The sequence below is a fragment of the Nematolebias whitei genome, chromosome 1 (genome assembly GCF_014905685.2).
Source record: "Nematolebias whitei isolate Nwh7 chromosome 1, NemWhi1, whole genome shotgun sequence".
NCBI lineage: Eukaryota > Metazoa > Chordata > Actinopteri > Cyprinodontiformes > Rivulidae > Nematolebias > Nematolebias whitei.
Window position 1 is genome coordinate 74,332,006 of NC_056498.1, and position 6,374 is coordinate 74,338,379.

Below are 6,374 nucleotides of genomic sequence, written 5' to 3' on the forward strand. Positions count from 1 at the left end.
GATGTGTTAATGCGTGCTCATCTGCTCACACAGACTCGTGTTCATGTTTGTGCTGATGTTTGACGTAATGTTTTTATGCTTTTAGTGCTTAGTGTATATTTAGTTGATGTTTTTCTTATACATTTTATTGTTGGATGTAACTGGGACCCTGTGTACATAATTTCGGTGCGAATGACAATAAAGAATCTCTGACTCTGACTCTGAATGCACGCTAAAGTAACACCACATCTACTGATTTAAACTTTAGCAGCCTTTTTTAGTAAAACAATTCAATTTAAATTCAGTTTATTTATATATCGCCAAGTCACAACAAATTTGTCTCAGGACACTTTAAGAACATTCACATACATAGAAAAGCCAATTAGTAAAGCTCTCTATCTAAAGAAGTCAGCAGACAAGTTGAATCTTGGCTTCGTCGCAGTCTTCCATCTTGAGCAAGCACAAAGGAGACAGTGGAAAGGAAAAACTCCCTTTAAAAAGGAAGAAACCTCCAACAGAACCAGGCTCAGGACAAGCAGCCATCTGCTTCGACCGGCTGGGTTTGAGAGGACAGGAAGGAGAGACAAATGAACACAGAATGGTAGGTCCAGATGTAGATGGCATATGAGCTTGTACAAGAAGCATATAGGCAAAAGTTCTGAAGCTCAGAGCCACGTAGAATTTGCTCATGAAAAGGAGGTTCTGATTGATAGCTGGTGTTCGCCACAAGGCATTAAAAATTTTAATCAGTTACGCGATTTGATTCTGATGGAAGAATTTAAAAATTGTGTAACAAAACAGATTGCAACATACATAAATGAACAAACAGTATCTGACGTTTTTAAAGCAGCTGTGCTGGCAGATGAGTATGTTTTAACTCATAAAAATGTATTTGGGAAGCAGCCCTATTTGTCACAGTGCAACTCTCCTGTTCTTCCACCTGCAAGGTCTGAGGTGGAGGTGGAACATGGCTTTGAAGGTGGAGCTGGTAGGACTAGGCCAGTCTGTGCTCATTGCAATAAGCATGGTCATACTATGGTCAACTGCTTTTTACTTAACAAAAAAAGCTTGTCTCCTAAAGCAGCCATGGCAGTTAAGCCGCCACCAGTACTGGTTACTTGCGGGGCGGGTAAACTAGATCTTGAAATCTATGCACCCTTTCTAATGAAAGGGAAGGTCTCTGTAACAGGTGGGGACAAAGTGCCTGTGATGATTTTGAGGGACACTGCGGCCTCTAGATCTATTATTCTAGATAACGTTCTACCATTAACTGATGAAACCTCTTTAAGCTCAAATGAATTGGTGCAAGGCTTTGGAATGAAATTTTTAAATATTCCTCTCCATCACATTTGTTTGAGCTCAGAGTTAGTATCTGGTGATGTGGTGGTGGCTGCAAGTCCCGTTTTCCCAATTAAAGGGGTTGATTTTCTTCTGGGGAATGATTTAGCTGGTGGTAAAATCTTGATTAACCCAGATTTTACAACAGTCCCAGTGAGATCTGACAGCCCAGATGAGTTACAGAGAAGATATCCAAAAGTGTTCCCCGTGTGCGCAAATACTTGTGCAATGGCACGGAAAAACGGTGTATCAGAAACCGATGATGACGTGGTTGAACTGGGAAGAAGTTTTTTTTTATCAGATGACCATTTGAATCTTGAAAATGACTCAAGAATTCAAGGTTCTTTATTTGTCATTCACACCCCATGTGGTACATGTGGTGGAACGAAATTATGTTCTCAGGGTCCCAGTTCCATCCAACAATAAAATGTAAAAGAAAAACTAATAAGATCTAAGATATGAACTAAGAAAAACATCAGCTAAATATACACTAAGCACTAATCTCAGACTCTGTAAGTACATCGGGGTCTTCTTCACCTGCGTTGACACCTCCAACTATTTACTATTTGTTGTTGTGGGTTGCAAGATTGAATTAAAGGAAAAATAAGCTGACACGTGGATCACCTTGTTCTCCGTTTACTTTCACTGTCCACTTCTTTCCGTTCCTCTCTGCACAGCATATTTTAAACATAGTCTTATAGCGCCCTCTGGTGCCCTTTCTATGCAATAACCATTACTTCAGTTTCAACAGCAGAACACAACAAAACAGGAAAAGGCTATAGGTGAGATAACGGTCCTGAGAAAATGTTATCCTCGAACAGGGTAATGGATTCCTCTCTTGTCCTCCTAGTCAGTCGGATTGTGTCAAATGAAGAAGTTGAAAAGATCATCAAAGTCCATGCTCAATAATCCAGGTATAAAATCCAACATTTTTCATTCAGGTCATCTGGACAGTTTCTTTTTTTTTTTGTGCTGAAACATTTCGCCTTCAATCCAGAAGGCTTCATCAGTCAAGGAAACACACAACAAAACTGATTCTTCCTCCAACAGCTTACTCCAAAGTGGAACAAACCAGTTCTGCTTGTGATTAGATGGTCTCTTTGGTATCCCCCTCCTCCATTGCCAGCCCTCTTCCTTGTTGACAGTCTTGTCAAACTGGTTGAAAACAACAAAGTCCATGCTCAAGAATCCTGGTATAAAATCCAACATTTTTCAGTCAGGTCAAAAAAGAAACTGTCCAGATGACCTGACAACAAGCTGTGATAAACGGGCTCTCATTGTAGCCTTTTGTATTGTTTCGCACTATTAAGTGTTTAGCATATTTTTTTAGTTTATGTCTTAAATCCTTATGTACTGTTTCTTTTACAATTTATATTTTTGCTGTTGGTGGATGTAACTGGCACCCTGTGTACACAATTTTGGTCCACCTCATGTACCTCATGTGATGCGAATGACAATAAAGATCCTTGAACCTTGATAAACATGCGCTTCCTTTGTTTGTCCACGGAAATGAAGAACAGGCAAATAAGAGCAGGTCATACATGCACTTTTAGAAGCACGTGGGTGGTTGCATGCTTGTCATGTCACGTGGTACTGCTCTTCCGTCGTGCATCCCTACTTAAAATACATAAATGGTGAAATCACCACCATTAAAAATATAACAGCTGTTTGAAATGAATGGATCTTCAAGACTAGGTTCCCTTCAAAGCACCAAATATCCCATCTCTAAATATTATACACACAGAACAGCTGAAGAAAAATCAGGCTGTTAGCTCAGAGGCCCCTCCTGCAGAGCAGCAGAGGTACTGCATGCCTCACTTCAGACTTCAAATGCTATTTTAAAACTAATTCAGAAGATTTATATATATATATATATATATATATATATATATATATATATATATGTGTGTGTGTGTGTGTGTGTGTGTGTGTGTGTATTTGTTACTGTCTATGTTCTTAAAGTATAAAAGTATCAGCAAACATTATATTGGCAACAAAAAGTGACAAATTAAACACCTCATTGTCTTAAAAGCCCATAGTTGTCATGCAGTGTATCCACAGTGTTGAACACAGTTTTTAAAAATGTCTTTAACTTGAGTTCACCCTGTCAGCATCACTTTATCTCTGGTGTGACCGTCAGCTGTGCACCAGAAAAGGTTCAGACCTTCAGATAAACACAGGTTCCTGGTGTCTGCTGCAACGCCAGTAGAACCGTTCCTATAAATAGTCCAGAGAGGTCATGCTGGATGAGTGCACTTCGTTTGCATCAGTGTGTATGTGTTTTTGTTGTAGAACAGGAATGTTATCACACTTCTTGTGAGCTTAATGCATCAATGATAACAGAGGTGTGACGAATGCAAGAGCACGCCTTCACACCTGCAGGTATCAACACACACTTTGACAAGCTGGAGAGGACACGATGACAGGAACTGGAAGCCTTCTTGCACGTTGCTGGCCGTCACTAATCTTGTCTTATTAAAACACAATGTGCTGTTTTTCAATATTTTTATACAAAAGATGAGTGCATATTTCCAGAGTGAAAAGCGCTACCTTTTCATCGCTAATGATGATCGTTTCAAAATAGAGCTTTTGTTTGTGGCTCAGTTAAAGCCACTTATGAAAACGTCATGAAGACAGTACCCTATACTGTACAATTATTTTATTTTTTTTATTTTATTTACTATATACTTATTAGTTAAATATATGTTTTACATAATTGCATAAATATTGAACAAAGAGCAGTTGAATCATCTCTTCATCTCTTGGTATTCATCTGTCATCTGAGTGATAATGAAATTGTGTTTTTACCAAATTGAGTTTTACCCGAAATAAAGTAAGGAACAAAACTTGCACATATTGTTCTCTCATTTTACTGGTTACTAAGTCCACAAAGATGGAAAATAAATTTAATTCATATTTCCTTTGTCATTCTAACCCTAGTTAAGCTAATTTGTCATTATCTAATTAAGAAAAGTTAAAATAATGAATAAATATTATACACAACCTACAGAGCTGGTGCCGGAAGAACAATCTTCACATCAATGTAAAGGAGACGGAGGAGATGGTCGTGGACTTCAGATGATGGTCGTGGACTTCAGATGATGGTCGTGGACTTCAGATGATGTCGTGGACTTCAGATGGAACAAACACACAGACCCAGGGCCAGATTAACACTTCGCTGTACCCTGGGCAACAATCTTCAAGGGCCCCATCATCACGACCCCAGAATCACCATAATCTGGCAAAATACAGAATAAATTACCATAATATACAGTAAATATACTTCAAATTCTAACTATCAAGTGCATTTGATGTATAAAAATCCAAATGCTCATAGAACTATAAATGCTACCATGTTCTCTTGTTGATGCAAATCATTGTGACTGAGTTAAGTTGAACGCACCTTGAACACCACATGACACTGCGTACTTGTTTAGCAACGTGTTGGCCACTGGTGTCAGAAGCATTTGTAATGGAGGGGGAGAGACACTGATTGGGGGGGGGGGGGGGGTCCTCCCCCAGAAAATTTTGAAAAAACTAGATTCCATTTCCTGCGTGCAGTGTATTTGTTGTTTAAACATTAATTTTACCTGCACAAGTAAAACTTGATTTAATAACAATTTTAGAGTTAATGGCACAACAAGAAGTAGCCTGACCAACAGCTGATTCAATTAATTAAAAATATTATATATTCAAAGGTGATGATTTGATGCCCACATTATAATTAAATGACTGTAACTTAGTTGCCTTCAAATGCAATAAGATTATCAATGAATGTTTGCGACAAAAGATTTACTGATTATAACAAAGATTCCTTCAAGAAATCTCCCAGTATAAATCATAAAACCAGAATGACTTCTGCTCATTCAAAACTTTTTCAAATTGCCTAAATTTCCTAAAGTGAATGAAAATCATTTCAAAATAATATGATATATCCTGTAGCCATGTTTCTTGAAAGAAGATTTAATTTTGAGGTTGATTCGTGTGCCTTCTGTAAATCACAAGATGAATCCCTCGAGCAATTTTTTTAAATTTTTCACATCAATACAAAGTGTTTGGTCAGACATCAGAAACTGGATTAATCTTAAACTTAACATTCCTTATTTTCATGCTGATGACATTTTACTTTATGTGGATAACATAAGCTCAGCTTTCTCTGATGTCATAAGTATAGTCACACTTATAGCAAAGTACCACATTCACTGTAGTAAGAGGAGGGATAAGTTTTGAAGTCATACTGTTCTTCGTTAAGTAGATTAAAAAACTGCTGGAATCACCTCACAACAAATAAAACTTATTGTTTTCATTAAAACAACAAGTTTTTCATATAATCCGCGCCTTTGTTTTTTATTTATTAAATTTTTTATGTTTATTTTTTCTCTTTCGTTATTTTGTGAAATGTAGTTATGACACCTTTCACGAGTTTGTATTTGTTTATTGTTGCATTGTTCTGTTTTGTGTTGTTAATAAAATTCTAGAAAAGAAAAAAACCTGACGGGCTTGTCTGCAGGTAAGGGGCGTTTACCTTCGGGACAAATTGAGGTCGTCAATTGGTCAGTTGCTGACACGCCTACTGGATTGATTGACAGGTCGCGCTGTGGAGGATCCGACTCAGTGCAAAAAAACCCCCAACAAAACCCAGAGCTGTAGCAGCGGCGCTGGGAGGAGACGGGGCGGCCCACATGCAGCAGCAGTGCAGCGGTGTCTCCAGGAGATGACCAGATATTTTGCTTTTGCCCTCACTGCTCTGGGCCCCTTACAGATCGTGGGCCCCTGGGCACTTGCCCAGTTGCCCATATGGTTAACCCAGCCTTGGGTGTGGGTGGGTAACAGAGGAGAAGAAGCAGAGAGGTGTGGAGGACTACAACTCTGCTTCCTGGACTGGACCCTGGGTTGTCAATAATTTGGGGGATAAACAAAATCTGCCATATTTCTAGAAAGAAGAGCGGCTCCATCCAAAGTGGGATGGATGCCATCTCTCTGCATCAGACCAGGTTACTTTTAATGAGGCTGTCATAGCTCTGCTCTCTGTCAGCTCCTCTGTCATGCTGCACACT